Below are 19530 nucleotides of genomic sequence, written 5' to 3'. Positions count from 1 at the left end.
TATCCAAATGTGATGACTGCAACAGCAAAACACGATGAACATAGTACAGTTTTGTACACTTACCATAAATGTAGATGTTCGAGTGTATTCACTGTTGCAGTCCTGGTTACCCTCCCTCCATCCCCCTGATTTTCTTGGCTATACCTGTACTCACTTTTACTATACTTAAGTTTTTTGTGTATTTGCTTTTGTGTTGGAGGTATAATATTGTATATATATATTGTATATTGTATATATATATATATATATATATATATATATATATATATACATATATATATTTAATTGCTTCCCATTAAGAGAGGCACCTGACATCTGGGGCAAGAAAAACTGATGTAATGATGTTGGCTGCATGCTTTATACCCCTGACTACCTGACGTCACGGAAGATGAAACAGCAACTGACGCAGGACCCAAGACTTTGATAATCAGGCCGACTCAGGGCTACTGCAAGCAGATAACCCAAATGTGATGACTGCAGCAGTGAATACACTTGCACATCTACATTTATGGTAAGTGTATACAACTATACTTTTCACTTATGGCTCCCAATTTGCAGTCATCTGCAAACTTCGTTAGCCAAAGACCTTCTATGTTAGCCAGTACTTCAGAGAAGTAGATACCAAACAGGAGAGGACCCAGGACTGAACCCTGTGATACTCCACTGGTCTGAAGTCGGATTTGGAGTCTGCTACTTTCACAGTGTGGGTTCTGTCCATGAGCCAGTTGGCAACCCATCTTGTGACATAGGGATTTATACCTAGTTTACTGAGTTTATCTATAATTCCAGAGTGGGGGAATGGTATCGAAAGCTTTGGTGAGATCTAGGTAGGCTGTGTGAGCCACCTTACCCTCATCTATGGCTTTGGTGACTGCTTCAAAGAAGTCTATCAGATTTAGCAGACATGATCTGCCTTTTACAGACCCAAACTGCGTGGGTCCAGAGTTTGGAGATTACCAATGTCTTTATATATGAGTTCCATGATGATACGTTCCATGGCCTTGCAGACCAGGCTTGTCAGGCTAATGGGGCTGTAGTTCCCGGGTCCATCATGGCTCGCCCTTTGTGGAGTGGGATAACTGTCGTGATGTGCCATTCAGTGGGCACAAAGCCTGAGGTGAGGCTATGATTGAACATGGTACTTAGGTGGGGTGCCAGTTCGTTCTGTAGTTTGTGTAGAACGCAGCCTGGGATATTGTCATGTCCCATGGATTCTGAGTTCTTGGCTTTGGAAAGTGTGTTTTTTACCTGTACAGCCATGATTACAGGAACTTTGCATTCCTCTGGTATAGAGATGGGCCCGCTAGGGGGTGAGAGGGGGGGTAAAGTTAGCACTGAACTTATCTACCAGGATGTTGGCAAATCAGTTGGTTCTGTATATTTAGTGCCATTGTGCTGTAACTCAGAGCAGATCTGAGTGTTGTCATTGAGATTCTTGACATAGCTTTAGAATGCTTTGTGGTTGTCTTTAGAGTCAGTGGCAATTTTGTTTTTGTAATTAGCTTTGGAGGATTTTATGAGGGATCTCAGCTTCTTACTGAGGCTGGCCAGGGAGCTCCTCCAGTCATGGGATTTTACTCTTTTTTGCAACAGTTTCTTTCTTCTGTTTTAGAGTTTGTTTATGGCAGAGGACCACCAGATTGGCTTCCTTTTTTTGGAGGATAGCATCTTGGTTCTGTTATGGATAGCACAATCCATGCACTCATTTAAGTGCTTATAAAGTGCATTTGTGTAGGATTCAGCAGTCGTACATCCATTGTCCGTCTGCATGGGTGTCATGAAGTTTGCCACTTCTGTCTTAAGAAGTGTGAAGTTGGCTTTGGAGAAGTTTTTTACAGTGGTTTCCCTAATGGGGGCAGGATGTGTATGTCTAGGGTGATTAGCTTGTGGTCGGATCTGACCAACAAGGAGTTGGCCTCTGTTGTGGAACACCGGTCATCCATGTTGGTAATGACCAGGTCTAGGATATTGCTGCCTCTGGTGGGGGTGTGAATAAGTTGATCCAAGATGTTGGAATTTATGAATTCCACAAAACGTTGAGCAAAAGAGTTGGTACATGAGTAGTTTTCCCAGTTAATGGTGGGGTAGTTGAAATCGTCCATTATTAGGGTGTTGGGTTGTAACCTATTATTTTCCAGTGTATCAATAGATGAGGAGTGGGAATACTGGGGCATGGTGGGGGGTCTGTAGTAAGCTACAATTTGGATTGCGGTCCTTCCCAGAGTTAGTTGCACTTGGATAATCTCCATTGCATTATGCTGTGCAACTAGTCTGGAGGTGTGGATATCCTTAATGAATATGGACACGCCTCCATCTTTAGTCTGGATTAGGTGGCCGAAAGTTGTGGTATGAATTATAGCCTGGTAATGCAGGGGTGCTCTCTGGAGCTTTGAACCAGGTTTCTGTCACTGCACAGATGTCGATGTTCTCCATTTTAAGGAGTGCCTCGAGTGAGTGCATTTTGAGGTTTAGACTTCTAGCATTGAGTAGCATTATCCTCAGATTTTGCTTGCTTATACCTGTTATGGTGGTGAATTTGTCATTTGAACCTTGCCTAAAAAAGGCAATATAGGGGCGGCAAGAACCTTAGCCAGTATCCGGAATCTCAGGGGCGACAGGTGCAGGCCATCTCTGGCAAAGCATCATGATCTATTGACCATGTCATCCCAGGCAGACAGATCCTGGATCCCCTCAGAATGACACCAGAAGCTTAGCCAATTGTTGAAATCAATCATTTTGTCCTTGTACTGCGGTATCATTCTGGGAGATGGCAGGATGCTACTCAGGGCTAGGGTCATACCTGCCTGGGCTACAAGATTGGAGAGCTGTTCCATGTCTCTTTTCATGTAGTCCAGGGAAGTACATCTCAGGTCATTCACACCAACATGGAGAATGACAGAGTCATATTTGTACTAGTCCATTTTCAGTGGAGGCCCGGGGATAAAAGCTCCAAGAAACAAAATAAACACACTATCATATATAATACGAGACATTTAGAAATATAGTTGAATGTACAGATAATCATCCTATACATTGCATTCTGCTACATTTCTGTAAACAGAATCATGATACATTTCAGTTATGGTTAACCATGCAAATATTTTGCTAACGATATAGTATAAGAGAATACTTTTGTTTTATTTGACTTAAAAAAGTAACTAGGTTATACACTCTCTTAGAAGTTAACAGACAGGTAACTAGTTTGTACAGTAATGGCAATAATGCCTTGAGAAATTAGGGGTAGTTAGTCTGGGTTAAAACAAGGGCATAACCATTGTGATTTAAGGTATGGCTTCAGTTTGGTTTTAAATAATGCTATAGAGCTAATGGTGGATAGGTCTTTTGGGAGGGAGTTCCAGATTTTTCCAACTGTGTTAGCAAACAAGGAGTCACCTGCCAAGTTGTTAGCTTTGCCTATTTGTACAAGGGGTTTATTTGCTGAGTGTAGGGTCTTGAGGTTGATATAGGGGGTGATTAAGTTAGTAAGTATAAGTGTGTTAGTAGGTTGTACACAGATGTTTGCAAAATGTTAATTGATTAAATAGTATTATATTTGGCAGTTCTAGCCATCCTAGCTGTTTAAGATTATCACAGTGGTGGACTGTATAGGCAGATCCAGTTGCAAATCTAGCAATGTTATTATAGGATATCGCAAGTTTGTTGATGTTGTTTTTACATGGTTTTGTATATATAGATGAGGCATAGAGGAGGGTAGAGATTAAGTGGGTACGGGCCATGGTGGTCCTGGCTAGTGGTGACAAAAAGGATTTAATCCTATATAGGGATCCTAGTTTTTTGTTGACTGTTTTTATACTACTATTAATATGGGAATCAAAGGTGAAGTTGTTGTCAATAAGAACTCCAAGACGTTTAGTAGTACAATCAGGAGATATAATAATCCATTGCTTGATGTGACAGTAAAAGTAAGTGGGGAGGCCCAACATGTGGAAGTGAATAGTAGCAGTTTTGTTTTTTTGGGATTCAGAATGAAGCATCGATGTAGAAGCCATTTTTCAACTATGTTAAGCACATTTTGGGTTATGGACTGTAAGAGAGATGGTGAGGTGGCAGAGCATATTAGCGTGGAATCATCTGCATATTGGATACAAGTAGCGTGAGATATTACAGACTATAGATCATTTATAAAATTAGAGAATAGGAGAGGACCTAATATGGAGCCTTGAGGGAACACAAGGGCAATTGTGATGTGGGAGGATAGGGGTTGTTTTCCCATAGGACAGCCTGCTGCCTGTTATCTAAGTATGATTGGAACCATTGAATAGCTAGTGTGTCTAGAGACAGGGTTTTGAGTATATTAATGAGTAGGTGGTGGTTAACCATATCAAAGGCTTTTGAAAGGCCAATGAAGAGGGCTGCGGATAACGTATCTTTGTTACGATTCTTATTAATACAATCTGTGAATGCTAAAAGAGCAGAGATGGTGCTATGAAATGGTCTAAAATCATTTTGGCAGTTGGCTAGTAAATTGTTTTCTGTTAGGTGGTTTAACAGCTGTTTATGAATGCATTTCTCCATGATCATGCCTGAATAAAACTACTTTCCTCTAAACAAGTGAGGAAAGTGAGTATAAGAGCTGTTTTTCTAAGCAAGTGAATAAATTAAGTACAAAAACTGTTTTCCTCTAGGTAAATAGGAAGGTTAAATGCTGTAGTAATTTGTAGCTTATTTAGTGCTAACAACAAGTTCTGAACAAGTGCTGAGCACGAATAAGCAAATTCAAGTGCTAAAACTAAGAATCTGTACCTGGATCCTGTGGTTGATAGGCTACATAGTGCTTACCACTCCCACTGATAAGCTAGAATGCTTCTCTACAACACAGAAAGGCTGGGGGGGGGGGCTTAGAAGCTTACAAACAGTCCTGGATACAGCATATCTGTATCTGGACTAGACTCATTACAGGAAAGGTGGGAAACGAGCACAAACATGGGCTTTTAAACCAGAAGATTGAAAGAGATGAAAAAACTGCCCAAATGGCCAATAAACTACAATTTCTAGGCCAGAAACCACTCTTGTGGTAGACAGGCTACCTTGTGCTTACCACTCCCACTGATAAGCTAGAAGGCTTCCCTCCAACACAGAAAGGCTTTGGTGGCTCAGAAGCTGACAGACAGTCCTGGATACAGCAAATCTGTATTTGGACTAGACTAGTTACAGGAAAGGTGGGAAACAAGTGCAAATGCAGGCTTTTAAACTAGAAAGTTGAAAGAGATGAAAAATCTGCCCAAAAGGCCAGTAAACTACAATTTTTGGGCCAGAAACCACTATTGTGGTAGATAGGCTACCTAGTGCTCACCACTCCCACTGATAAGCTAGAAGGCTTCCCTCCAACACAGAAAGGCTTTGGGGGCTCAGAAGCTTACAAACAGTCCTGGTTACAGCAAATCTGTGTCTGGACTAAACTAGTTACAGGAAAGGCAGGAAACAAGCTTAGATTTTTTTTTTCGAAAGTGGAAAGGGAAAAAGGAGAAACAGAAGATAATTCTCCACTTCCGTAAATTTGCTTTGGGATGACAAATTGCTGATTTTTGGTAGTCCAGATGAATTTGTTTATAATATAAAAATTGCCTGTCAGACTATTATAAATGCAGGTAGAGCAGAAGGATAGTGCAGCTGAGGGATGCTGATGTTGAAGAAAAAACAATGGAGGAAAAATCAGGCCTGAGACATATGAGGCATTTGTATATCTGTGCAATTCCAGTCTCTAGGTGGCTGGACATATAGAAAGCTCTATATGAAAATGTGCACTGGGGAACATTGCTGTTATGTTAATAATACAAGTCCCTGAAAGGTTGAATCAGTGTACTGTTGCAGTCTGAAACTTCTAATATGTGAACTGTGTAAGTGACTGCTTTTCTAAGAGTTCTGTAAAGATATTATTAACGCTAATGATCGTATGTTAAAAACATTTTTCTCTGTCAGTTGAGAAAGCTCACCGAAGTAAGCATTAAGAAGTTTATAATGTTACTTTAGTTTTTCTCTTTGAAGGATAACAATATAAAAGAGTGCTCAGTACCATGGAGGGAACAATGAAAATAGAAGCTGATGATCTGTTAATACAAAGGTGAAGAATTCATTAAGTATAAAGTATGAATGAGGTGGAATGGCAAACAATGTAAAAATCAAGTTTGATATTTCAAATTATATTTAATAACCTGTAGAACTTAATTGCTAAGTTTATGATTGCTACTTGAGTGATTCTATTTAAGTGTGTAAACCATTTCCTGAATCCATGGTATCATTTGAAATGATAAAATAGGCAGCCTAGATTTGTACTGTTTAGCAGTTTATACAGAGTACACATTTTGCTTTTGAATTCCCATGGACTTGAATCTTTTCCCTGGTTATTTCAGACTTTGTGTTTTACAAGTCATTGCTAGTTTACACAAGTGTTAAGCTAAAATAATTTGTTTCTTTTTCTATCTATTGAAAAGTTCTGGAATATAACTATTAAGAAGTTTCATTATTAAGCACTACTGCTGGACTTAATATGAAAGTAAACATAGATGGTATAGTAAGACAAAGGTGAAATAGTCATTAAGTATTAATGAACTATAACAGTGAACTAGCTGAAGAGATGCCTTTGTTTTATATTGCAACTTAGATTGCAATATCCTTCCTGTTCTTTTTATTTTCAAAATTACATTTCTTTGTCAATATTAGCTCATGCAAGTGTGCTAAGAATATTGTTACATACATTCAGCTTTTTCAGCAGTATGAGTGTTAAGAATGTCACAACACTTCACTAATTGATAAAAATGAAAGCAAAGGTTGATGGTCTGCTAAGAGAAATGAAAAGTAGTAACACTGCTGTTAAACTGTCTAAAGATAGACTTCACTGTTTAGTATTACACATTTTGTTAAAAGATGAGCAATGCAATTTAGATGCTTATTGAATAAACAAAGCTTGCCATATTAAGAATCCGGTTTTCCTGATGAATTGTCTCAGAACATGTATAAACACTAGAAACTGATAGTACCAGTGGATGAATCATGTAAACTGAAAGATGCAAGTGTTATGATAAAATAATTTGTTTTTCTATCAGTTGAGAAATTCTGGAATGTAACTATTAAGTTTACAATGCTTATTTAATTACAAGAGAACATTGGTGCATTATCACTTGGTCTCTGTGAGGAAAAATCCAATTCAAAAAATTTTATAAATACTTCATTAAAACCAAAAAAGACAGTTTAGCACTTTCAAACCATGACTTCATCAGAACTAAGGGCCGGATTCAGGAAGGCTTACACGGAGTTCAAGAGTAGTGTAAGCCTCCGTGTAAGCCTCCCGATTCAGGAACAGCCCAAATCTCCGTGTAAGAGACAGTTAACACGTCTCTTACACGGACTGGGCGTGGAAATGCTTAATACCTCATTTGCAGCTGAAAGATATGCAAATGAGGTATCTGAGCGATCCACGAAGCAGAAACCAGTCCGTGTAATGGACGTGTTAGCTGCAGAAATGTACTCAGCTGACAACTGAGTACATTTCTGCAAAATTAAAAACGGAGCTATGTCAGCTCCAAATAAAGGGTGCATTTGTGTCATTAAGCATGCCAATGGCCAAATATGTGGCCATTGGCATGAAAAAGTGTTGCAAAAATGTGTAATATAACTTTTTTTTTTCCACGGGATTTTGAGGTTTAACTGCAGCGCACACCCGCGCAAACGGGGTGCGCTACCTAAAACTGAAAACCGAAGCTTATAAGCCCACAGTTGTGGGATTTATGTATCACATGTAATGTCAATGGAGGGACTTGCAGACCAAAAACAATATGGCCTCCGTTTAGTGGTTGTCAAGGGGGGGGGAAAGCTCCGTGTAAGACATGTAACTAGTCATTACTAGGCAATCCTATGTAAATGAGGGTTACAATACTGAATCACATTGCCACATAGGTAATGAGCACTTTCTGAGTAGTGTAAGAGTTAGAGAAGGGGGAGGAACAGAGTAAGAGGTAGGTGACATCACGGGGGGGAAGGATAGATTCAAATGTACCAGACTGGAGGGCAATGTAAGGTGAAAGATGACAGACAGACTTCAGGGAGGGAGGGAGGTATGTCCCAACAGAACACTAGGAAAATCAAGAAACTGAAGGCTTACGCTATCCCTACACTCAAAGTTTCTTGATATACGTGCATGCAAGCGTGTGCACGCGTGTAAGGCAGGCTCAACATATGGGAGCGTGTTGCAAACCGTTTACAACGGTTTGCGCGAGCGTGCACGTGTTTAAGGCAGTGCGCGCTTTAACATGAATCAGCCTAGTTCATACCGTGTAAGGATGTGTGCGCGCGTGTAACACCGTGTAGGGATGTGTGCGCGTGTTTAAGTGACTGTGAGCGTGTTTAAGCTGGTGTGCACATTGCTCCCCCTCAGGAAACAGAGAGGAAACAGGAAACAACTAAGTTACAGGGAAACTGCCAGAGGATACTGCTGCAGTTAATTGTTTGAAACAATTGGAAGCAGGCAATTATGCAGGCAGACTAGAAGCCCAACCCAGCACTTAAAACACTCCAAAGAGCAGTGCAGGGTGTTTTTCACAAGAGATACTGCAAGAAAGTAAGCTATCAGAATTGAAAACTGAAAAAGCTGAACTCAGAGCAGAAATGCTAGGGGCTGCCATAGCTGTTATAATCAGGCAAAGGCGAATTGTTGAGGGTGGTGTCAATGCAGATGCCGACAGACAACCCAGAGTGAGGAGAAGGAGAAGAGTATACAGGCCCAGGGTCACCTACCATGGTTTACATGAGCTGGAGATAGTAGACCGCTACAGAGTGGACAGAGACCTTCTGCAGCAGATTGTTGAGCTGTGCAGGCCACATCTCACACACAGAACCAACAGAGGGGAACCCATCCCAGTGGAAACCAAGGTATGTGTTGGCCTAAGAATACTAGCAACAGGTACCTTCCAGAGACCAACTGGTGATATGATGGGGATATCACAGGCATCAGCCTCCAGGGTACTGCACCTGTTCCTGGATGCCATGTCAGCACATGTCGGTGATCATATATATGTCCCTAATGACCGTGAGGTTGTGGCCAGCAATATGCGTCTCTTCCAGCAAATAGCGGGATACCCTGAGGTGCTGGGTGCAATAGACTGCATGCATGTACGAATCAAAGCACCAGCTGGTGAGCGGGGTAGAGTCTACATTAACCGCAAGGGATACCCCTCCATCAACTGCCAGGTTGTGTGTGATGCCCAGGGCATAATAATGAATGTGTGTGCTGGCTGCCCTGGGAGCTACCACGATTCCCACATCTGGCATCTGACGCAGCTGTACCAATCATTTTCCAGTGGGGACTTCCCACACGGACACCTAGTGGGGGATGCAGGTTATGCACTTGAGCCGTGGCTGATGACACCCATCAGAAATGCACACACACCTGAACAGGAACGCCATAATGAGGCACACGCACAAACACGTAATGTCATAGAGCATGTGTTTGGGCTGCTCAAGTCACGGTTCCGGTGTCTGGACACATCTGGTGGAGCCTTGCAGAACACACCAACTACATGTACCCAAATGGTCATGATATGTGCTATGCTACACAATATGATCCTGCGGAAACAGCTGCAGCAGGACGAGCACAGGGCTGGGCCTAACATCCCCCCACCATTGCCAAGGCCACCACAGGCAGAGGGTGACTCGGAGGAGGAACAACCCGACCTTGTCCCAGTAGGGAGAAGGAGGCGTGCCCAGTATGCCCTGGCCTTGGCAAAGAGGCAACGCATAGCACATACACTTGGTGAGTAGGAACACTGGGACTGATACCCACTCTGACTCACTCATATAGTAACAGGGATGCCTAACATGACACAACCTGCTTCCAAACATGTACAGGGAGTATAGTATGTGCATCCGACAGAGGCAGCCCTGCAGCACCACCTGAGGCATGAATGCCATGTGTTAAGTAATGTAATACCATGTACCATATGCACACCTGAGGACCCGACTAACATCCACCCACACCAATCATAAACCACAAAAAACACAAACCTCCCTCATAGGTACCACAAGCGATAGTAACCTAGATGTAATGCTACCCAATGCCAGAAGTATAAATGCGTGCAGTGTAAACGCACACAGTATAGAGAATGTAGATATCAGTGCTGTAATAGAAAACAGGGTCAAAGCCCACAGCAGCACCCTGACACTACCAGGTCACACCTCTGTCCTAATAGCAGGAACTGCCCCAGGCCTACTCTGGCAATGTGAGTGTCAAATGAAATATTACTGTCAACCTGGGTGCCCAGGACCCTGATAACCTCTTCTGTGCTTAGAGGATTGCCACCTAGATGGGAACTAGGGGTAACCCTGTTGTTCCCAAAGGGTATGACTATGCATTGTTTAGCGTTTAACGTAAGGCCATGGCTCTGGCACCAGTTATCTGTGTCTGAGACCCTTCTGAAGGATGTCTGTGTCAGATGGGTTTCCAATTATGCTTCCCAGTTTGCAGTCATCTTCAAACTTTGTCAGCCATAATCCTCCTGTGTTTGCTCGTACATCTGAAAAGTAGATGCTGAACAAATGTGGGACCAGGACTGAGCCCTGTGGGACACCACGTGTGACAGCTCTGGAGTGTGACATGGCACCAGCAACTTTGACCCTGTGTGTTCCGTCACTTAGCCAGTTTGCAACCCATGCTGTGATGTATGGGTTCACAATTAAGCTGGTGATGTTTTCAATGATACCTGAGTGGGGTATTGTGTTGAAAGCCTTTGCCAGGTCAAGGTAGGCTGTGTGGACTGCCTTGCCCACGTCAATGGCCTGGGTGACTGTCCTGAAAAAGTCAACCAAGTTTAAAAGGCATGATCTGCCCTTGACAAAGCCAAACTGGATTGGATCCAACGTCTGCAAGTCCCCTATGTCTTCATTTATAATTCCCATTATGATCCTCTCCATACCTTAGCAGAACAGGCTTGTCAAGCTGATGGGATGGTAGTTTCTGGGGTTGGTGGAGGCACCTCCTTTGTGAAGTGGGTCCACCATTGCCGTATGCCACTCCTTGGGCACATATCCTGAGGTGAGGATAAGATTAAACAGCTGCCCTAACTGCGGGTGTAATTACTCATTGAGTTTATGGAGCACACAACTGGGGACACCATCTGGTCCCATGGATAAAGTGTTTTCCGCCTTGGATAGAGCAGTTCCCACCCCAGCATTGGAGATGTTTGGGGGGCTACAATCCTCTGGTGTAGATACCCCTCCAGTTGGGGGGAGGGGGATGGAGAAATCTGCACTGGACCTGTCAGCCAGTATGTTGGCAATGTCTGTAGGTTCAGTGATATTTACATCATTCCAAACTAATTCTGAGCATATCTGGGAGTTCCCTCCCAGGTTTCAAACATAGGTAAAAAAGGCCTCATGATTGTCCCTTGAGTCCGGAGTGGGTTTACTCTCAAAACTCGCATCGGATGATTGTATGGGGGAACCCAGTGTTGTACTCACAATGAGCAGGGGTGTCCTCCCTTCCACGGATTACGCTCTATCTTGTAGTAGCTCCTTCCTTGTGTTGTAGAGCTTGTTTATGGCTAGGGTCCACCAGACTGGATGCTTGCCTGTGGTACAAAGAGTCTTTGTTTTGTTTGGGATTGCCTGATCCATGCAGTCCTGGAGGTGCTGGTAGAAGGCATGTGTAAGTGATACAGTGGCATGGGTAATGGTGTCTGCTGGCTTGGGGGCCTTGAAAGAGACCACACCAGTCCTTAGAAATGTGAAGTCGGCATTTGAGAAGGTCGTCACTGTTTGTTTTTCTATCTGGGGTGTGGGTGGGATGTGGACTCCCACTGAGATTAATCCATGATCTGATCTCACCAATGATGGGTATACTTCTGGTGTTGAACAGTGTGACCCCATGTTCGTGATGAGTTCTAGTATGTTGCTTCCACTTGTGGGGATTGGGACCAGTTGTTCCATGGCATTTGAGTGTATGAACTCTTGGAACCTTTGTGTTAGAGTGTTGTGGCTTGATTAGTGATCCCAGTCTATATGTGGATAGTTGGAATCACCCAGTAGGATGGTGTTTGGAGATACATTTATCCCCTTCAGTGTTTGCAGGACAGCTGTGTGAGGTACCTGAGTTTGAGAGGGTGGCATGTAACATGCTACAAACTGCAGAGCAATCTTGCCTACGGTCACTGGCACCTGGATGGTCTCCGATGCATCGTGTGTTGCCACCAACCACGAGGTGAGGGTGTCCTTGATGAATATGGACACCCACCCTCCTTTCTTGGTGTTGTCCGGATTCTGGTGCCGGAACGCATGATATGAGGAACACCCGATAGTGCCGGGGTGCTGTCAGAAGCTGTGAACCAGGTTTCAGGCACAGCACAGACATCAATGTGCTACATACTGAGAAGGGCATAGAGTGTGTGCAGCTTGAGGTTGAGACCTCTGGCATTGAGCAGCATTACCCTTAGTGTCCTTCCTTTACTGTGTTCTAGGGTGGTAGGTGTAGAATCTGAATCTTGCATAAAAAAGGCACAATGGGGGTGGCAAGAGCATCAGCCGAAATCCGAAAGCCAAGGGTTGGCAGGTGCAAGCCGTCCCTTGCAAATCAGCGTGGCCTGTCCAGCATGTCATCCCAGGCAGACAGACATTGGACCCCCTTTGAATGACACCATAGTTTAAGCAAATTATTACAGCTGATCATCTTGTCTCTGTTTATGTGGCATCATACTTGGTGAAGGTAGGATACTGCTCAAGGTCAGGGTCATACCTGCCTGGCCTACATAATCAGAGGGATCCTCTATGTCTCTTACCATGTAGTCCAGGGAGGTACATCTCAGGTCGTTCACACCAGCATGGATAATGACTGGGTCAGACTTGTACTTGCAGTTGAGTGACCTGAGTGCTTGCATTATGTGGTGGATTCCAGTGCCCGATAGGCAGCGTACTGTGACCTCCTCCGTGCCGATCTGGTGAGCGGGACGTCAGTGTGTCTGACTATGGAGTCACCTATGACAAGTGTGTCTGGCAGTGTGTTCGGCCTTAAGGGCTGTGACTGTTTGGCACACCGACTCTGTGGTCAATGTGTAGCATGTGCTGTGCCCTGTGGAGGCAGTTGTGTGAGTGTCTGCTGTGGTAGCCACTGCCGGTTTGGTAGAATTCTGATGAGAGCCTCCGAGTATGTCTCTGTGTGTCTATGTGTATGATCTTACGTTGTGATAGTGCCATGTGAGACTGGATTTGTGATGTGTGTGGTTACCTTCACCTTCTCCCTGGTCTTGCTAGTCCTATGTTGAGAGAGCTCAGCCTCCACTTTGGCTATATAGTTGCATCTCTCACATGTATGTCTGTTTTATGGGAGAAGGAGAGGGTTGTCAGTGTACATGAGGCAAGTGTAACATTGCCTCAGTATTCCCAGGTTCACCAGCTGAGCAGGAGAGGACACTAGCAACTGATCCCTAGACATGCTAGAAGGAATAGACAAAACAATGTTGGAATACAGGGAGATATCAAGCCCCCCAAACCACATCATAGTGCTTGACTGACAATACCTACACATACACCAGTGTTTCATAGTGTCATAGTTTACTACTAGGCTATCTGCCCTAGTGCATGTGTAAGCCTAGCCATAGTGATGTGGCTATTGCCACCCCTTATAGTGGTAATAAGTGTACAGAATAGATTCCGAATATTGTGCCTCTGACGTAGTAGTGACACATTATGACCCCCTTACGTAATTGAATAACATGACTGTGCCTCTGTCTAGTCTGTGCCTCTGTCTCATATGCAGTTGTCCAGATGTCTCCTGAAGAGAGTCAGTGAGGGACTCTGTCAAAGATGAACTGGGATACTCTGCTAGAGTGTGAGATGCCTCTGAGTTATGACTCTGTCCCTCCAGCATGTCCTATACATGTATGTGTTGAGGTTCAAATCCTCAGCTCTCATGGCTCTGGTGGATTTGGATTGCTTGCAGTGGAGCATGTCCACCAAATCCTGATTGGACATGGTCCTGTATGTCAGGCATAGGTCACCTGTAAGTATGCGGTATGACACTGAATAAAGCTGGATTTCCTCTATTTTGGAAGCATATGACGTGTTGAAGAACCCTGATCTTCATGGTAGGTACTATTGGGGTCTCTCCAGCTGTTGCAACTGCTGGGTGAGGTACATACCATATGGGGCTTTGTATTCAATCATGGGCCTGATAAGGGAGAAGGATAGTGGAACAATGACCTGCTATGATCTTGATGGAAAACCCTCCATGATAAGGTGGGCAAGATAGAAAGTCTTCCTAACCACTTTGGTAACAGGGGTGTCAAAAGAGATGTCACTATCTACATGTGTCCCCAGGTGTCTGATTTGTTTTCTGTGCTCAGTGGGTTGCTGTCTATGTATTGATCTGTGGGTACTTTGTTCCTCCCAAAGGGGATGAATACACATCAGTTGCAATCAGTTTCAGGCCATGCGTCTGGCACCAGCTATCCGCCTTTGTGACGGCAGTCTGTAGGATGTGTGTGCCGGCTGATGTATGCACTATGGTGCCTAGGTTGCAGTCATCTGCAAACTTTGTCAGCCACAACCCCCCTATGTTTGCTTTCACATCTGAAAGGTAAATACCAATTGAGGGGTCCCAGGACACATCCTTGTGGGACACCACCTGTGACTGGCTTCGAATCTGACAAGGCACCTGCAATGTTGACTTTATGGGTTCTGTTTCTTAGCCATTTTGCAACCTATCCTGTGACATATGCTGTTATATGTCAGCTGTTGAGCTTGGCTATGATGCCTGAGTGGGGTATTGTGTCACAGGCCTTAGCCAAGTGCAGGTAGGCTGTGTGGACTGTGTAGCCCTCATCGATGGCCCTACTGACAGTTTCATAGTAGTCAACTAGGTGCAAAAGGCAGGATCTGCCCTGTACAAAGCTGAACTGGGTGGGAACAAGGGTCCGTAGGTCAGCAATGTGTCTGTGTAAGAGCTCCATAATGACTCTTCCCATAGCTTTGCAGACAAGGCTGGTTAAGCTTGTGTGGTGGTAGTTGCCATGGTCTGTGTAGGCATCTCCTTTGTGGAGTGGGACCACTGTTGCTGTATGCCAGTGTTCAGGTACATATCCTGTAGCAAGACTAAGGTTAAATAGCAGTTGTATATACAGGTCCAGCTCCTTCTGGAGTTCACATAGCATGCGACCGGGGATACCAGCAGGTCCCATTGATGCTGTGTACTTGTCTTTGCTGAGTGCGGTTCTCACATGGACATCCAAGATGACAGTGAGGTTACATACAGCAGTGATAACTATCTTCTTTTGGGGTGAGGGAGGGGGTAAATCACACTGAAGCTGTCCACAGGAATGTTGCCAATATCTGTCAGGTCACTGGAATATATGTTGTTGTGTACCAACTCTGAGCATATCTGAGGGTTCCCAACCAGGTGTCTGACATAACTGAAGAAAGCAGTGTGGTTACCTTCATTGTCTTTGGTGATTTATGTCCCCAAGTTGACCTTGCATGTCTTTATGAGATAATGTAGCTTTCTACTAGTGCTGATCACAGCTGTCTTCCCTTCTGGAGATGTAGCTCTGTCTTGCATTAGTAACCCTCATCTGTCATACAGTTTGTTTATGGCTGGGGTCCACCAGACAGGCCACTTCCCTTTGTGGAGAGGGTCCTGTTTTATTTGTGATTGCATGGTCCATGCTTTCTGACATGTAGCTAAGGGGAGGTCATCGTGGTTCTGCAGTTATCTTTCATCAGCATTAGAAATGACCACAACAGCCCCTGTGGGTTTACCTCATGCAGACACATCCAGCACCTGTAAAGTCCACAACAGTACCTCACCAGGAGTATGAAAGAGCTGGAACACATGTAATGTGTCGCCTGATTAAACAGAGTGCAGCTCCACACACTGCCATGCTGTCCACCCAGATGCAAGCTGTGCCTGATGTAGAAAGCCATGTCCAAGCTGGAATCAATGCACATGCTGCACCTTGTACAATCTGAATGGCAGGGAGCTATGCACATGAGGGACCTGAACCCCAGCACTGACATACATAGGACAGGCTGTACTGCATTATCCATAACACAGAAGCCACCCCCACGCATGAGTACACTACCAGTACAGGTTGTATGTAGAGACACTTGTTGATTCCCTCAACAGGAATCCTAATGAGTGGATGGGAGATGGGAGGTTTACCCTGGGTATCAGTGTTATGTCACAGGTAGACAGAGGCACAGTATACTAAACAAGACATATGTCATGGCAAACTACACTTACAATGTGTTGACGGACAAACACACTCTCCGACTAGCATTAGAAATGGCCTAGGGCACACCGGTAGTGTTCGCCAATGTACACCCATGTTGTGGAATACACTACTGATGTTGGATGAGGCTGTTGTAAGTAGTTCACATCTGAACATAATGCAACATGGTCAGATAGGTTCATAAGTACATAGGTTTATACTAGGCTATGTTCCGAAAGCAGGTGTAAGCCTACCGCAGAGTTTGTTGGTGTACACCACCCTTATCTGGAAACAGTACTGTGCCCATTATTTTGTCATGCCTCTCTCCAGCAGTGACACAGTGACAATCCCCGGGTGAAACGTATGACCTTCCATCCACAGGTCAAGATACCTCTTGAACACAGCCAGCAAGGTGCTCTGCCTCACATGGACCAGGATTGTATTCCACAGCATAGGGAGTCTCCGGGTGATAACTCCATCCCCATCCCTCAAACGTGTCCAACGTACATCCCTGCTAAGGTGTAAGTCACTTGCACTAGTGGTTAAGGTGGATCTGCCGATTCTGAGGTGGAGCATGTCCATTAATCCATGTTTGGACATGGCCTTGCATGTCAGGCACATGCCACCTCTAAGCAGACGGTATGTGAGTGAATAGAGTGGGAGTGTCTTCAATCTGGCAGCATATGACAGCTGTTGGGGTTCCTTGATCCTTTAGGTGGGGGACATTCAGGGTGTCTCCAATTGCTGCAGATGCTGGGTGAGATGCATCTAGAATAGGGCAGTCTACTTGATCACCGGTCTGATAAGTGAAGAGTACAGGGGAACAATGACCCACTAGATCTGGATGTGAATCCCATCCTGATCAGGTGGGCAATGTAGAAGGTCTGTCTAGCCACTTTAGCAACGTGAGTGTCAGAAGAACGGCGACTGTCAACCTGGGTCCCCAGGTCCATGATAACCTCCTCTGTGCTTAGAGGATTGCCACCTATATGGTAGCTTGGGGTTACCTTGCTTCCTGAAGGGTATGTCTACACATGTTGTGCACTTTGACTTCAGGCCATGGCTCTGGCACCAGCTATCAGTTACCGTGAGTCCCTTCTGAAGGATATCCATGTCTGATGCACTGTCCACTATGGCCCAGTGTGCAGTCATCTGCAAACATTGTTAGCCAAAGTCCTCCCATGTTGGCCTGTACTTCTGGGAAGTACATGACAAACAATAGGGGGCCAAGGACTGAGCCCTGTGTGACACCACCTGTGACCAGCCTGGAGTCTAACATAGTGCCAGCAACTCTAACCCTGTGGGTCCTGTCCTTAAGCCAGTTTGCAACCCATCTTGTGACATATGGGTTTACATTTCAGTTGTTAGGGTTTTCCACAATACCTGAGTGGGGTATTGTGTTGAAAGTGTTTGCAAGGCCAAGGTAGGCTGTATGGACTGCATTTCCCCAACAATGGCCTAAGTGACCGTTTTGAAGATGTCAACCCAGTACAAAAGGCATGATCTGCCCTTGACCAAGCCAAAATGGGATGGGTACAATGTCTGCATGTCCCCTATATCTTTGTTTATGAGCTCAATTATGATCCTCTCCATAGCTTTGCAGACTAGACTTGTTAAGCTTATGGGGCAGTAATTACCATGGTCTGTAGAGGCACCGCCTTTGTGCAGATGTGCACAACTGGACCCTAACCAGGCTGTTGTGCACACTATGGAAATGTAAAGCAGTGATAGGACTAAAGCCCAGGATACTGACCACCACGGTGAAAGTACTGAACCACTACACTATACAGTACTACAGTGTTAGGTCAGTATGAATGGATGTTGACAATTGTGTGCAAAGAATCCCATGCAAAACCTGCAGGCACAGTATACTCCCTGTTGTGTTCACACAAAAGCATTTGGACAGTAACTACACAACATGGCACAGAACACACAACCATAAACTGGAGGTATTTGTTGAAGGTCACACTCATCCACAAATGTGATGGGCTGCAGAGTTCAACATATGGAAAGCCCACACTGGGCATGCTCACACACTTAGATAAATGAGACATCTTTCACACAACATGCCATGGGAAGGCTGAACTGGGCATGCTCACACACTTGGTCCAAATGTTACTCCTAGCAACTGTGAAAAAACACCAGAGGATGCTCATTCCCCTTTCTAGACACTGATCATGTAAGCACCCTATAAGTATATCAGGGGAAAAGGAATCTCTCGGTAATCCAAATAGCGCGCTCTGCTAATGCGTCCGTCTCAAGTGTCATAACATAGTTAGGTAGGGGTTTGAATACAGCAAGTGGCAAGTGTGTGTGAAGGGGGATCAGTGTAAGTGTGTATGAAAGGAACATCCCTTTTGGCAACTGGGAAAACACACCACAGGATGCTCATTCCACTTTCTAAACTCTGATGATGTCAGCACCCTATAAGTATATCAGGGGAAAGAAAACCTCCCAGTAATGCGAATAGCGCGCTGTGCTAATGCATCTGTCTCTAGTGTCATAACATAGTTAGGTAGGGGTTTGAATCCAGCAAGTGGCAAGTGTGTGTGAAGGGGGGTAAGTGTAAGTGTGTATGAAAAGGACATCCCTTTTGGCAACTGGGAAAACACACCACAGGATGCTCATTCCACTTTCTAAACTCTGATGATGTCAGTACCCAATAAGTATATCAGGGGAAAGGAAACCTCTCTGTAATGCGAATAGCGCGCTGTGCTAATGCATCTGTCTCTAGTGTCATAACATAGTTAGGTAGGGGTTTGAATCCAGCAAGTGGCAAGTGTGTGAAGGGGGTTAAGTGTGTGTGTATGTATGAAAAGGACATCCCTTTTGGCAACTGGGAAAACACACCACAGGATGCTCATTCCACTTTCTAAACTCTGATGATGTCAGCACCCTATAAGTATATCAGGGGAAAGGAAATCTCCCAGTAATGCGAATAGTGCGCTGTGCTAATGCGTCCGTCTCTAGTGTCATAACATAGTTAGGTAGGGGTTTGAATCCAGCAAGTAGCAAGTGTGTGTGAAGGGGGGTAAATGTGTATGAAAAGGACATCCCTTTTGGCAACTGGGAAAACACACCACAGGATGCTCATTCCACTTTCTAAACTCTGATGATGTCAGCACCCTATAAGTATATCAGGGGAAAGGAAATCTCCCAGTAATGCGAATAGTGCGCTGTGCTAATGCGTCCGTCTCTAGTGTCATAACATAGTTAGGTAGGGGTTTGAATCCAGCAAGTGGCAAGTGTGTGTGAAGGGGGGTAAGTGTGTATGAAAAGGACATCCCTTTTGGCAACTGGGAAAACACACCACAGGATGCTC

The sequence above is a fragment of the Protopterus annectens genome, chromosome 17.part0 (assembly GCF_019279795.1).
Source record: "Protopterus annectens isolate FY-2018-M chromosome 17.part0, PAN1.0, whole genome shotgun sequence".
Classification (NCBI taxonomy): Eukaryota; Metazoa; Chordata; order Ceratodontiformes; family Protopteridae; genus Protopterus; species Protopterus annectens.
Note: the sequence above shows the minus strand (reverse complement) of the source record.